Source organism: Stomoxys calcitrans, chromosome 3, assembly GCF_963082655.1.
Source record: "Stomoxys calcitrans chromosome 3, idStoCalc2.1, whole genome shotgun sequence".
NCBI lineage: Eukaryota > Metazoa > Arthropoda > Insecta > Diptera > Muscidae > Stomoxys > Stomoxys calcitrans.
Genome location: NC_081554.1, coordinates 157,384,440 through 157,400,359, shown reverse-complemented (window position 1 = coordinate 157,400,359; position 15,920 = coordinate 157,384,440). Strand labels below are relative to the sequence as shown.

The window sequence follows — 15,920 nt, the reverse complement described above, 5'->3', positions numbered from 1 at the left end:
GACCTCTAATCGAACGCCAGTAACTCCTTCGTCCTCCGCCGATCCATGACAGGCCAGATCGCCCTAGCAGTCCAGCAACCGTCCGCTGAGTCCCATCTTGTGACTGACGCCGCCCTGGTCATTCCCCCTACTGTGTTCAGTAGCTCGACAAATGGCACGTAGGCAAAGCCGGTGAATGGTTCGCCTGGTGCAGACAAACCCCACCTGGTGCATTCATCCGCCCCATCATTCCCTGGAAACCCCTCATGTCCGGGACCTCATATCAGCAACCCATCGTTGACTCGAAACCTATCCAAGCAATCCGCCCCTCACTTCGATCTCACCGTCCTGTCCACCGTCCGCTGCCATGCAGACCCCATAAATCTTGAGTTTTAAAGGCGGTAAATCTCTTACCAGAATTTCTCATGCGGCTACTTCAATGGCACAAACCTCTACCAGAAAGACCGTACACTAGTCCGGCAGTCTCAGAGACAAGCCGATATTGAGTGCGTCTGAGTAGACCCCCAATCCAATCGCTGAGTCTATCTTGAAGCCATCAGTTAAGAACGAGGTCTCATCCACCTCAACCATAGCATTCGCTCTCCATTCATTTTTCGCAGGAAAACGAATCCTGAATGCCCTTATCCCAGTCGGTACCGGTGCCAGGTAGTCGGAGATTAACTTTGACAATATATAGGAAAAAACATCAATGATATTCAGCCAAAACATAAAATATCGATAGAACAATCGATATTTTGCCCCACTTCCTACTGAAAATATTCCTGCAGGAGTAAAAAACGCACTGTGCCTTACGGCCTCTTTCCTCGGTATTCCACTTCCAGGACAGCTTCGAATCATGGGCTATGCCAATGTACTTCGCCTGCTTCGACAGCTGCAGATTGATTCCGTCCAAGGACAGGAGTCTGAACTACGGTATCTTATATTTGCACGTGAAGAGCACCAGCTCCGTCTTACTTGGGTTAGTCCACAACCCATTTCTGGTAACTCACCGCAACAATCTCTTCAGTGATTCATACATGATCTCGCTGATCGTAGACAGAAACCTGCCTCGGCCCGGCAACACGACGTTGTCCTCAAAAGCGACTATATTCGTGTCATCCCCGCTGAAATCCAACAGGATTTCATTTATCATAAGGTTCCACAGAATCGGCGAGAACATCTCCTTCAAGCCATACAAGTTCCAAAGGAATTTTTAAACTCTCAAAATTATACTGTATACTTAACCGAGCGCACGTATGGTTTTTTGAGCTTGAGGACTGCTACCTGAAATTATTTTCAATTTCAACGGATGGTATGCGCAGTTGTGAGCAACTGGGTGACCTTTCTCATATAGTAATCTTGAGCCTGGTTGAAAACTAAATGCGGAATATTACCGGGAAAACATTTTCGAAACTACTTTAGAGCTCCAGGCACATACAAATTTCGGTCGTAGACCATGAGCGTACCAACAAGTCTCGTACCGTTACTTAAAGCATCTGGCACTTCACTTCGTCCATATCGTTTCATATTTGCATAAATCTCCCATCCACCGTAATCCTCAAACAAGCATTATTTAGCCCCAAATGCTTGGCAATTTCTCAATATCACCTGTTCTATAACATCAGCTATTGTCATTGAATTGGCAAACGAATTGAATGTGAAATCCTCTTATAGAATAGAAATTCGATTATAGCATGCATTCCAACATATATATGACAAGGTTTGCGAGATATAAGCTTGAGAAAGCCTTTCGTTTTGCGTTTTCAAAAACCGAAACAGGATTGATAGTTTAGAATATAATGATCCCTAGCCCAACCCGGTTCTGATAGGTCAATCAGTAAATATAAAACAGATACTTCAGTTTTCTTGTGTACCTTCAATCTTTAAATTTTTTCCTCATTGGTCTGAAATTCGGCAGAGGCTTTCAGATGGGTAATACAAAATTAATACCAAAGTTCGGTTGGAACTTTTAGTAACTACGCCATTATAAATGTGAATCAGCCGTATTATATTTATGAGAGCTATATCTTGATCATAACTGATTCTTACCTAATTCGTAGCGTTGGTCTTTGGGCTACAAAAGTGACAGGTGGACATCTTTAAGCCGGATCCGGAGGTATTTCTGAGTCAAACCATACATAATATCACCAGCCACTTTAATGGAAAAGGGTACAGCTTCTGTTTCTACAAGAAATGCCATATAAACGTGCATTTTGTTTACCACTGATAGGGCCCAAAATACTCATCTGGGTTCTTTAGAAAGCACTAGATTCAACTTAAGCCATCCTGTCGGCACGGGTTACCGTTAACCGATCACCATAATATTTCGTATTTTGTTTGTTGTTATCAAAAGGAGAAAATAGAGGATTTGTGTTTCTCTATTTGCAAAAAAAGTGTTTTTCCTTTATAGCTTGGGACGGTCTAATGTAAATCCTCCTACCATATATCTGATTTGACTTTTTGAGCCTCTGAGCCTGATAAATTTCCCTATTTGTTTGCTTTTTCATATAATTTATATTTTTAGCCGAAAACTATCCAAATAGACATTTTGTTTAATCTAATTAGGAAAGTCTGAGTTGTAATCAAATTTCTAGAGTAAAGTCGAACTCAACATTACTGTTAGCATTGCATTACATTGTTAGTGCTCTCTTAATGGTTTAACCCTCTAAGAGAATGCGCCTTGTAAGCATAACGCTTCCGTTATGGTCTGTTATTCGCAGTATTAGTTGTAATACTCATGTTAATGGCAAAGAAATGTTTCTGTTACGCTGTCTCTTTTAATCTAACGGCTCTGTTAAGTTCTCTTAAGTGTTATATACATGTTTAGCTGTTCTCTAAAATGTTATAGGAACTAGTATAAGACTTTTCATACCATTTTGTTCCGCTTAAGAGAACTTCTCTTAACCGTACAATACGATACAGCTATGTAACCTGACTAATTGGATTGTTTTTGTGTTTCTCCGATTTTAACAGTTCTAACTCTGTGTATGTTATTGGTTTCCTGTTGCTTTTGCTACTGTGTGAATGGTGGTGTCATAGGGGTTGTCCAGAAATATGTTTTGCTCATTTGATTGATGATGATTTTTATGAATAATAATTGTGCCGAGTTGTTTCTGTATTTCAAATTGGATTTTGAAATGATTTGTAAAAAAATGAAAAGAACATATACAATACATATAAAGGCTTTAATGTATATGCATACGAGTAAGCGCATATGTATGTGGATTTTCCCTATTTAATATATAAACTATCAACGTTCTTATGAATTGCTTGGCTAATTTTGAAGATTTTTTTTTAGTATAAGGGCGAAGCCATCAATACAACTTCCAACAGATGCAAAAAATAATGTGTAGTACGGAAGAAGTGTAATTTGCCACAGAAACAATGTCTGTCATTACACAAAAATACATGCATTGGGAAAAGTACAGCTAATTAAAAGGGTTGGCGAGCGTGGTTAATGTGGTAATTGTATCATATATGCATTTTCGCTATTAATACGAATCAAAAAATGTAAAATTTAATGATTTTCGCCCTAACAGGCAAAAAACTTGAAAAGAAAAACAAGTAAAAAGGCATTAAGTTCGGCCGGGCCGAACTTTGGATACCCACCACCTCGGGTATATATGTAAACCGCCTTTCATCAAAATTCGGTGAAAAATTCATAACTTATGTCCCATATCAGTTATATTAAAACATGTTCCGATTTGGACCAAATACTAATAAGTACAGTAGATATATCAAAAAATAAACCGATCTGAACCATATACGACACGGATGTCGAAAAGCCTAACATAAGACTTTGTCAAATTTCAGTGATATCGGATTATAAATGCGAATTTTATGGGGCCAAGACTTTAAATCGAGATACCGGTTTACATGGCAGCTATATCCAAATTTGGACCGATTTGGGCCAAGTTGCATAAAAATGTCGAAGAGCCTAACTTAAAGCACTGTCCCAAATTTGAGCGAAATCGGACAATAAATGCCTCTTTTATGGGCCCAAAACTTTAAATCGAGAGATCGGTCTATATAACAGCTATATTCAAATCTAGACCGATCTGGGCAAAATTGAAGAAGGACGTCGAAGAGCCTAACTTAACTTACTGTCTCAAATTTCAGCGACATCAGACAATAAATGCGCCTTTCATGGCCCCAAAACCTAAAACCTAGATATCGGTCAATATGGCAGCTATATCCAAATCTGGACCGATCTATGCGATATTGCAAAAGTAAGTTTAGGGGCTTAATTTAACTCACTGTCCCGAATTTCAGCGACATCGGACAATAAATGAGCATTTTATGGGCCAAAAACCTTAAATCAGGAAATCGGTCTATATGGCAGCTATATCCAAATCTGAACCGATCTGGACCAAATTTAAGAAATATGTCAAAGGGCCTAAGACAACTCACTGTCCCAAACTTCAGCAAAATCGGATAATAAATGTGGCTTTTATGGGCTTAAGACCCTAAATCTGAGGATCGGTCTATATGGCAGCTATATCCAAATCTGGACCGATCTAGGCAAAATTAACAAAGGAAGTTGAAGGGCCTAACATAACTCTCTGTCCCAAATTTCAGCAAAATCGGATAATGTATGTGGCTTTTATGGGCCTAAGACCCTAAGTCGGAGGATCGGTCTATATGGCAGCTATATCCAAATCTGTACCGATCTGGTCCAAATTAACGAAGGAAGTTGAAGGGCCTAACACAAATCCCTGTCCCAAATTTCAGCGAAATCGGATAATAAATGTGGCTTTTATGGGCTTTAGACCCTAAATCGGAGGATCGGTCTATATGGCAGCTATATCCAAATCTGGACCGATCTGAGCTAAATTGACGAAGAATGTCGAAGGGCCTAACACAACTCACTGTCCCAAATTTCAGCAAAATCGGATGATAAATGTGGCTTTTATGGGCCTAAGACCCTAAATCGGCGGATCGGTCTATATGGGGGCTATATCAAGATATAGTCCGATATAGCCCATCTTCGAACTTAACCTGCTTATGGACAAAAAAAGAATCTGTGCAAAATTTCAGCTCAATATCTCTATTTTTAAAGACTGTAGCGTGATTTCAACAGACAGACGTACAGACGGACAGACGGACGGACATGGCTAGATCGTCTTAGATTTTTACGCTGATCAAGAATATATATACTTTATAGGGTCGGAAATGGATATTTCGATGTGTTGCAAACGGAATGACAAAATGAATATACCCCCATCCTTCGGTGGTGGGTATAATAAGGGCAGAATGGCAAATTTTGAAAATATATTACAAAAAAAATGAAAAGAACTTCCCTGCAATAGTTATTGGGTTGCCCAAAAAGTAATTGCGGATTTTTTAAAAGAAAGTAAATGCATTTTTAATAAATCTTAGAATGATCTTTAATCAAATAATTTTTTTACACTTCTTTTTTTGAAGCAAGTAACAGCTGATAACTGACATAAGAAAGAATGCAATTACAGAGTCACAAGCTGTGAAAAAATTTGTCAACGCTGACTATATGAAAAATCCGCAATTACTTTTTGGGCAACCCAATATAAATATTCTTTTCGACATGTAGTTTTCAAGAAGAAATGCGGCTTGTAAGGGCTCAAGAAGTCAAATCGGGAGATCGGTTTATATGGGAGCTATATCAGGTTATAGACCGATTCAGACCGTACTTGGCGAAGTTGTTGGAAGTAAGACAGAAGGGAGCATTCAAAATTTCAGCCAAATCGGACAAAAATTTAGGCATTAAAGGGCTCAAGAAGTCAAATCGGGAGATCGGTTTATATTGGAACTTTATCAGGTTATAGTCTGATTAGGGCCAACCTTGACACAATAGTTGGAAGTTATAACGGAACCCCACATGCTAAACTTCAGCCAAATCGGACAAAAATTGCGGCTTGTAAGGGTTCAAGAAGTCAAATCGGGAGATCGGTTTATATGGGAGCCATATCTAAATCTGAACCGATATGGCCCATTTGCAATCTCCAACGGCCTACATCCATATCAAAAAGTATATGTGCAAAATTTCTTTACGTGTTCGACCGCTATCGTGATTTCGACAGACGGATGATAAGAATATAAAGTGGCACAGATAAGTAATGAGGATCTGATGTACCCCAATAACTTTTAATTAATTATACCGCAAGAGACTTTAGTTAACAGTTTTAGCAACAATCGATATTTGGCGAAAAAACTTTTTCCTTGAAAAATTTCGTTTTTTTAAGGTTTTTTTTTGAGTAGGGTATGTAGACTTTTCTGTATCACTGTATATACTTTATGGGGTCTTAGAAATATATATTTCGAGGTGTTACAAACGGAATGAATAGATTCGTATACCCCAATCCTATGGTGGTGGGTATAACAAGAATTTGTGCAAAGTTTCAGCTTATTATCTCTTAACAGACGGACGGAAGAACACATTGCTAAATAGCGATGTCCGTCCGTCTGTCCGTACGTCCGTCAATCTGTCTGTAAACAGGACGCTTACTTTCGAAGAAGTAAAGCTAGGCGCTCGAAAAGTTGCAAAAATATATCTCGCTAGTGTAGGTCGGCAGAATTGTGAAAGGGCCAAATCGGTCCATGTTTTGATATAGCTGCCATATAAACCGATCTTGGTTCTTGAGCCTCTTGAGGGCGCAATTCTCGTCCGATTTGGCTGAAATTTTGCACGTGGTGTTTTGGTATCACTTCCAATAACTGTGCTTAGTATGGTTGAAATCGGTTTATAACCTGATATAGCTGCCATATACACCGTTTCGGAACCTGATTTTTTGAGCCGCTAGAGGGCGCAATTCTCATTCGATTTGGCTTAAATTTTGCACGAAGTGTTTCATTATAACTTCCAACAACTGTGCTAAGTGTGGTTCAAATAAGTTTAGAACCTGATATTGCTGGCATATAAACCGATCTGAGATCTTGATTTCTTGAGCCACTAGAGGGCGCAATTTTCATCCGATTTGGCTGAAATTTTGAATAAAGTTGTTTGTTATGACTTCCAATGACTGTGTTAAGTATGGTTCAAATCGAGCTATAACCTGATATAGATACCATATAAACTGATCTTGGATCTTGACTTCTTGAGCCAATAGAGGGCGCAATTTTCATCCAATTTGGCTGAAATTTTGCACAAACTTGTTTATTATTACCTCCAACAACTCTGCCAAGTATAGCTCAAGTCGGTCCATAATGAAGCTGCCTTAAAAACCGATCTGAGATCTTGGCTTCTTGAGCAACTAGAGGGCGCCATTCAAATTCGATTTGGCTGAAATTTTGAATACAGTTATTTGCTGTGACTTCCAATAACTGCCCTAAGCATGGTTCAAATCGACCTATATCCTGATATAACTACCATATAAACTGATCTTGGATCTTGACTTCTTGAGCCAATAGAGGGCGCTATTTTCATCTAATGTGGCTGAAATTTTGCACAAACTTATTAGTTATTACTTCAAACAACTGTGCCAAGTATGGTTCAAGTCGGTCAATAATCTCATATAGCTACCATATATACCGATCTTGGATCTTGACTTCTTGAGCCAATAGAGGGCGCAATTTTCATCCATTTGGGCTGAAATTTTGCACAAACTTGTTTGTTATTACTTCCAACAACTGTTTTAAGTATGGTTAAAATCAATCTATAATATCATATAGCTGCCATATAAACCGATCTGGTATCTTGAATTTTTAAGCCTCTAGAGGCCGGAATTCTTATCGGATTTGCATAAAATTTTGCATAACGTATGGCTTAAATTGGTCAATAACCTGATATAGCTGCTATATAAACGGAACTTGGATCTTGCCTTCTTAAGTCACTTGAGACTTATCCGATTTGGTTAAAATCATGCATGAATTATTTGGTTAAAACTTTCCATAACTTATCCGACTTGGTTAAAATTTTGAATGAGGTGTTTTTTTTTTACTTCCAACAACATGGTCACGTATGGTTCAAATCGGTCAATAACCTGATATAGCTGCCATATAAACGGATCTGGGATGTTGACTTCTTGACCCTCACCAGGGAGCAATTATTAGCTGATTTGTCCGAATTATGGTCCGAGTGGGACCAAAACTTGACATAGCAATATCAATAACCAATAGCATAGCATCGGATTCATATCGGATGAAAGATATATATAGGAGCTATATATAAATCTTGACCGATTTTTGATGAAATATTGCAGATATGTTTAAATCAGCAACAAGCAAAATCAAAACAGTCCGTGCAGATCGGTTGAAAATTGTAGCTACTACGGTCATTCAAGTGCAAATAGGTCGATACATATCAGTGGGAGCTATATCTAAATCTGAACCGATTTTGATGATATCTTGCAGATATATTAAGATCAAGAAGAAAAAAAAAAACCTGTGCCAAAATTTGTGGAGATGGGGCTTCTACAGCTTTAAAAGGGCATATCGGATGAAAGATATATATGGGAGCTATATCTAAATCTGGACCGATTTCAATGAAATTTCGCACACAAATTGGGACGTCGTGCCAAATTTGGTAAAGATCGGACCAGAATTGGGGCTCCTACAGCTTTAAAAGGGCATATCGGATGAAGGATATGTATGGGGGCTTTATCTAAATCTAGACCGATTTTTTTTTAAATTAATATACTTTTGTGAAAATCGGACAACAAATGCGACCTGTACCTTGATTACAAAAATATATGGACAGACAGACAGACGGATATAGCTCAATCGAATCAGGTACTGATTCTAAGTCGATCCGTATACTTATCGATGGGTCTAGCTCTTCTCCTTCTTAGCGATGCAAAAAAATGCACAAATCTATAAAACCCTGTACCACAGTGGTGGTGTAGGGTATAAAAATATAAGATTTGTCTCAGTCTGTCCAGATTTGGATAAGGCTGCCATATGGACCGGTCTTGGGCCCATAAATGGCGTATTTAATCACGTATTTCACTAAAATTTGGCACAGTGACTTATGTTAGGCTTTTCATCATCCGTGTTATATATTTTTCAGATCGGTCAATATATGAATATAGCTGCCAAAAAGACCAATTGGATCAAAATTGAACAGTGTCTTGTATTTATTTATTAGACCATTTAATGTCCTTGCTGATTTTGGTCCAAATCGGACCATATTTCTATATAGCTGCTATGGGTTCAATAATAATGCATTTTTCACTGGATAATTACGAAAGGTGGTTTACATTATATAGCCGAGTTGGTGGGTATCCAAAGTTCAGCCCGGCCGAACTTAATGCCTTTTAACTTGTTCTTCTATGCTTCCGGAAACCTTCAAATTTGATATCATATGATGCGATATTATATGATATAAATTAAATGTCGAATATCCCCGGAACAGGACTAGATATTGTAATCCTCCAGCGGACATTTTAATAGACATCTTTGAGTACTATCCTCCAAATTTTTGAAATCGCACCACAAACGGCAATTTGGTTGCCCCAACGAGTTTTTCATCTACCAAGGTAACTAACTTCTAACCACTTAAAATTTTAAAGAGTTATCTCTACCCGTTGTCACAAGGCATATTTTTTACTATTGGGTTGCTCAAAAAGTAATTGCGGATTTTTCATATAGTCGGCGTTGACAAATTTTTTCACAGCTTGTGACTCTGTAATTGCATTCTTTCTTCTGTCAGTTATCAGCTGCTACTTTTAGCTTGCTTTCGAAAAAAGTGTAAAAAAAAGTATATTTGATTAAAGTTCATTCTAAGTTTTATTAAAAATGCATTTACTTTCTTTTAAAAAATCCGCAATTACTTTTTGGGCAACCCAATATTTTTTTTCGATTCTATCTCACTGTGCAAGGTCTCGTCGTCTTAACACTTGTCACACCTATTATGCATGAATGTGCCCTACCGATATCTTTCTTACTACCCCTCGACCTCGACCGAGGCGCTCGTCGCCTTCGCCCCCAACTGGGATTCCATCCTTCTGAAAGGATGCACATTCACCAAGTTTACCGATTGCAGCCCTCTGGCCGTTACCGGTTCCTAGCCGCTATGGACCGACTACCAAATAATGTGGATCGTGCCATAGGTTTTTTTCTCGGTTGTTCCAAGGGATTGATGTCAATTTACAGTTCAAAATCTGCAACTTCTAAAAGGCTTTCAATCAACCTTTTAATAGTTTGAAATCATATAATCTCAACAATTTTTGTCTATTTAAGAAACACTTTTAACCAATGTATCGATTTTTGTCTTAGATCCAAAATAAATAATTAGAATTAGTACGAATTCTTAATGTCCCTGTATTCATATTCCATTAGAATTATGAAAAGAACAATTTGTCTTGGATGTCACCATGGCCACTTGTGCATTTTACCGGATTCCTCAATGCGTGTATTGTGTATTCAGATTTCAATTTATTTAAGCTCTTTATAATCTCCTTTTAAATGTCTCCTAATACCTTTGTTATGACAATGTTAAATTCTGACAACAGTGACCTCTTCAGAATGCATGGCACTTACATTTGTGAACACTTGTGAAAGAGGGAAACGGAGGGACGGACAGATGCACAATCAGAGGCCCCTAATACCCCTACTCAAAAAGCGAAGCTCTTGCATTAGGTTTGGGGACAAATGGTCATACGACCCTCTTGCACATTTTCCTATAAGCGCACAGAAAAATACTGGTTGCATTTTTACCCCTATAATCGTCATACATTCGGAAATCTTTCACATGCTGCCCCAATAATGAATGGCTTTTTTTCCAACATTTCCTTGAAGTATTTCGAATGTGTGACAAAGCAAGACCATCATGGAATGCGGGGGTGATATTTCAAAGAGGGCCAAACCAAGAAAGGCCCATGTTCAAATAGTTGAACTATAATTATCGAGACAGAGTGGGGCATGATTATATGACACAAATGTTTATAAAAATTGCAATTGAATGGTTGATATATTGGTTACCACAATTGTTGTATTATAGTTCTCCGTATTGTAGTTCATTTACAATGAATTATACGTTAATAACTATATCATTAATGATGAAAGGACATTCTAAGTGGACTTAGCAAGAATTTTACAAGTTCTATATTTTGCATAATGGAAGTAGTTCTAAGAATTACTTTCAAGCCTAAGCTACTGGGAAAAAATATAAAAAAGGGTGGTGATAAACCTATCATGAAGTTAAAAAGTATATTTTACATCCAATAATGTAGCAATAATTTTGTAATTACGCTTACAATACATCGAAAGTGCATATATATACGTTTTTCGTAAGAGTCTAAAGCGATTTGTTATAGCAAGAGAGTCTGTTTATACTTTTGTTTCCCTATAGTCTTTGAAAACAAAGCTATCATCGTTAAACTTTATAGAAATACTAGCTGCATCGAGCCTGTTCCGCTGCGCCTTCTTTTACTTTATATGGAACAAAATTATCCTTTGATTATTTATCTTTGTCAATTAAAGAGCTTTGCGTGAAATACCATGCTACGAAAATAGTATGTGTATATATTGTAGCTTGAGAAACAGTATAACAATATAAGTGCCTTTATCTGAATTCCATATGATCATTATTCGTCTATGAATTCGCTCGGAGATTCTTGTTGTACTCTAAAATATCTCTCATTTGAGCCCCATATTGCAATGGTCAGCCAATATGTCCTATTTGGGTGGATTTATGGTGTTGGGCTGGCCCATAAACACTTTTCCCGAATATTGATATCAGATTTGTGCTATACTCCCAAAGACTTTTCATTGAGCCTCATATTGCTATGGTCCTAAATTTGTCCCCTTTGGGGCGTGTTTTGGGGACGAGGTGGACCCCCAGAAACTTTGTTCCAAATTTGAATATCAAATTCGTATTTTACTCGCAAATACCTTTCATTTGAGTCCCATATTGCCATGGTCGGTAAATATGTCCGATTTAAGGGTGTTTTGGGGATTGGGGTGGTCCCCCAAACAATTGGTCCGACAATTGGATATCCGAACCGTTTGCTAATCTTAAGTACCTTTCATTTGAGTCCCATATTGTCGTCATTATTGTATATTTATTTGGTAGGCTTTAGGCTGGGGCCCCACCCCCTAGGTACCCCATCCAAAATTTGAATACCCAATTTTTTGCAGGTTACTATAAGAGAGCACACACAATTTCGCTTAAATCGCACCAACCATCTCCGAGATCCGGCGTCTCTGAAAATTAGGGTAAGGGGGAGGGTCCGCTCCCCCTTCAGACATCAAACAATGTAGTACCCTATTTTCACCACGGGATCATTTTGCACCATCATTGAAATTTCCAAGAAAATCGGTTCAGCCGTTTCTGAGTCTATAAGGAACACACAAACAAACACAAATTGATTTTTATACCCTCCACCATAGGATGGGGGTATACTAATTTCGTCATTCTGTTTGTAACTACCCGAAATATATTTGTCTGAGACCCCATAAAGTATATATATTCATGATCGTCGCGACATTTTATGTTGAACTAGCCATGTCCGTCCGTCCGTCTGTCTGTCGAAAGCACTCAAACTTTCGAAGGGGTAAAGCCAGCCGCTTGAAATTTTGCACAATTACTTCTTTTTAGTGTAGGTCGGTTGGGATTGTAAATAGGCTATAGCAGCCCATGTTTTGGTATAGCTGCAATATAAGCCGATCTTGGGTCTTGACTTCTTGGGTTTCTATAAGGCGAAATTCTGGTCAGATTTGGTTGAAATTTTGCACGTGGTGTCTTGATATCACTTCCAACAACTGCGGTAAGTATGGTTTGAATCGGTCTATGTTTTGATATAGCTGCCATCGGTCAATAACCTGATATAGCTGCCATATAAACCGATCTTGGGTCTTGACGTCTTGAGCCTCTAGAATGCGCAATTCTTATCCGATTGAAATGAAATTTTGCACGACGTGTTTTGTTATGATATCCAACAACTGTGGCAAGTATGGTTCAAATCGGTGCTTAACCTGATATAGCTGTCATATAAACAGATCTGGGGACTTGACTTCTTGTTATATAAAAGAATAGCTGGCTTTGTGAATTTGTATATCCTGAAGATTCTTGCGGCCCCCTTTTTTTATTCGTATTTAACTCTCAAATGCATTTAATTAGATTCCCATATTGCCCTGTTTTGTATTAATGTCCCTTTGGGATATAATTTTGGGATAAGGCGACCCGCCTGAGAAAAGATCCGAAAATTTTATATAGGTTTTGTTTTCTACTCTCAAATACCTTTTGTTAAAATATCATCTCGATTGGCTTACATTTCAGTTTGGGGTTTGTTTTTGGTGTGAGGGGCAACCCTAGGATTTAACCCCAAAGTCTTATATAAGTTGCGTATCTTTCGTTTGATACCAATATTGCTCCAATCGGTAAACATGTAATTTTTGAGCGGTTTTTAGGAATGGAGCGGGACGCTGACACAAATTGTCATATCAAGTTTGTACTCTACTCTTAAATGGCTTTAGGTTGATACCCATATTGTCCCAATCCGTTACTAAGTCCGTTTGGATGGGTTTTGGATTGGGTGTCCGCCACGGTTATTTGACGCTAAAGTTTTTTTTTACCAATTTTGTGTTTTTATACCCCCCACTATAGGTTGGGGGTACAATAATTTCTTTCCGCTTGAAATTTTGCACAAGTACTTCTTATAAGTGTAGGTCAGTTGGAATTGTAAATGGACTATATTGGTCAATGTTTTAATATAGCTGCCATATAAACCGATTTTGGATCTTGACTTCTTGAGCCACTAGAGGGCATAATTCATATCCGATTTGGCTGAAATTTTGCATGTGGTGTTTGCTATGACTTCTTAAAACTGTGCCTAATTTGTTTCAAATCGATCCATAAACCGATCTGAGATTTTCCCTCCAGAGGGCGTATTTATTATCCGATTTGGCTGAAATTTTGTACAACGGCTTCTCCCATGACCTTCAACTTACGTATCAAATATGGTTCGAATCGGTCTGTAGCCTGAGACAACTCCCATATAAACCGATCTCTCTATTTTACTTCTTATGCCACCGTAGCGCAGAGTTTAGCATGTCATTGCTCATTTGTCATCCGATTGCGATGAAATTTGGCACAGTGAGTTCTAGTAGACCCCTACCCATTTCTGTGAAGTGTAGTTCAGATCGGACTATATTTGTATATAGCTGCCCCATAGACCAACCACCCGATCTCCCGATATAGGGTATTGAGGCTATTTCATTCATCGGTGTTTCGACTGGCTACCACACAGATAGTTCTTAATCCAATGTTTTAGGCCTAGATCGAGAGACGTGATAGCGAGTTCTGCAGAAGGTGTGACATTGCTGAACTATCGAAAGCATTCGCGAAAGAAACCTTGTTGCCTACATCCGAAACAATTGGCCGATCAGTGGTTAACTAGAAAGCGCCAGTTTGGACTCGCCAGCAGAGCAAAACGCATTGGAATGAGATTCGGGACAGAACACTGTGTTTGGAAGTCCTCAAAGACAATAAGATCTCACCAGTGCTTAAACACTGCTGCCTGTTGTCTTTTCTTGTAGACAGACATCCACCGTCCAGAGACATCAGTATCGACATGATCTAGAGCGAGAGGTTCAGCTCTTAGGGAGAGAACCTTAAGATCAAGAGGAGTTTCAAACAGCTGTGGATAGCAAAATCTATTCCCAACTAATTTACTTTTTGCATTCAGGAGCGGGTAAAGTGACTCTTCAAAAATCGAAGTAGCCATTTTCGCCCTTGTGTCGTAAACTCGCGAACTCTTGAACGAGAAAAGTTGGCCGTTTGAAATATTGCATGAATACTTTTTTTTATCAATGTAAGCTGACTAGGATTGTAATTGGGTCAAAAAGTTCTTTATCCAGATATATCTCCCATATAAATAGGTCTCCACATATGAATTCTTTATATCCTACAAAAGGCAACTCTTTTCCAATTAAATGAAATATTCCAGGCAATATCCTTTTATGACTTACTAATGGCTAATCTAGTTATTCCGTTTGTAACACCTAGAATTATTGATCTGCTACTCCATAAAGCATATATATTCTGGATCGTCTTGATATTTTGAGTCGATCTTGCCATGTCCGCCCGTCTTTCGAAATCATGATAGCGGCCGAACGCGTAAAGCTATCCGCTTGAAATTCTGCACTGATACTTCTATGTAGGTCGTTGGGGATTGCAAGTGGGCTATATCGGTACAGATTTGGATATAGTCCCCGTATAAACCGATCTCACGATTTGGTTTCTTGAGCCCCTAGGGGCTTTAATTTTCTTCCGTTTTGGCCGAACTTTGGAACAAGGACTTGTGGAGTTATGACTTCCAACATCCATGTCAAGTATGATTCGATTCGGTCAACAGATATAGCCCCCATACAAACCGATCCCTGGATTTGATTTCCTCAGCCCTTAAAAGCTTAAATTATAATCCGATGTGGCTGAAATTTGGAACAAATACTTGAGTTATGACTACCAACATCCACGTCTGGCATGATTCAAATCGGTCTATAAACAGATATAGCCCCCATATAAACCGATCTGCGGATTTGACTTCTTGAGCCCTCTGAAGCCTAAATTTTCATCCGATTTTGCTGGAATTTGAAACAAAGACTTGTGTTATGACTCCCAACTTTCATGCCAAGTATGATCGGAATCGGTCTTTAAGCAGATATAACCCTCCCATAAACCGATGCTCGGATTTGACTTCTTTAGCCCCTAGAAGCCTCAATTTTCATTCGATTTGGCTGAAATTTGAAACAAAGACTTGAATTATGACTTCCAACATCCATGCCAAGTATGACTCTAATCGGTCTATAAGCAGATATAGCCGCCATATAAACCGATCCCCGGATTTGACTTCTTCAGACCTTTGACTAGATTTGGCTCAAATTTGGCCCAAAAGCCAATCTTATGACTTAAAATATCAGTGCCAAGTTTTATCTGAATCGGTCTATATAGTGATATAGGCCCCTAAGTACCGATATCCCGATATGACATCTTGAGACCAAAATAATTCAAATACAAACCTAGTTAG

The 15,920-nt window shown here is 38.6% G+C and overlaps 1 protein-coding gene across 1 annotated transcript in view; it reads left to right on the top strand.

Annotated features, from left to right (window-relative positions):
* The window catches only part of LOC131996195 (uncharacterized protein K02A2.6-like), a 79,592-nt gene that overhangs the window by 22,408 nt on the left and 41,264 nt on the right, over positions 1-15,920 (top strand). The gene's annotated exons all lie outside the window — the stretch shown is intronic.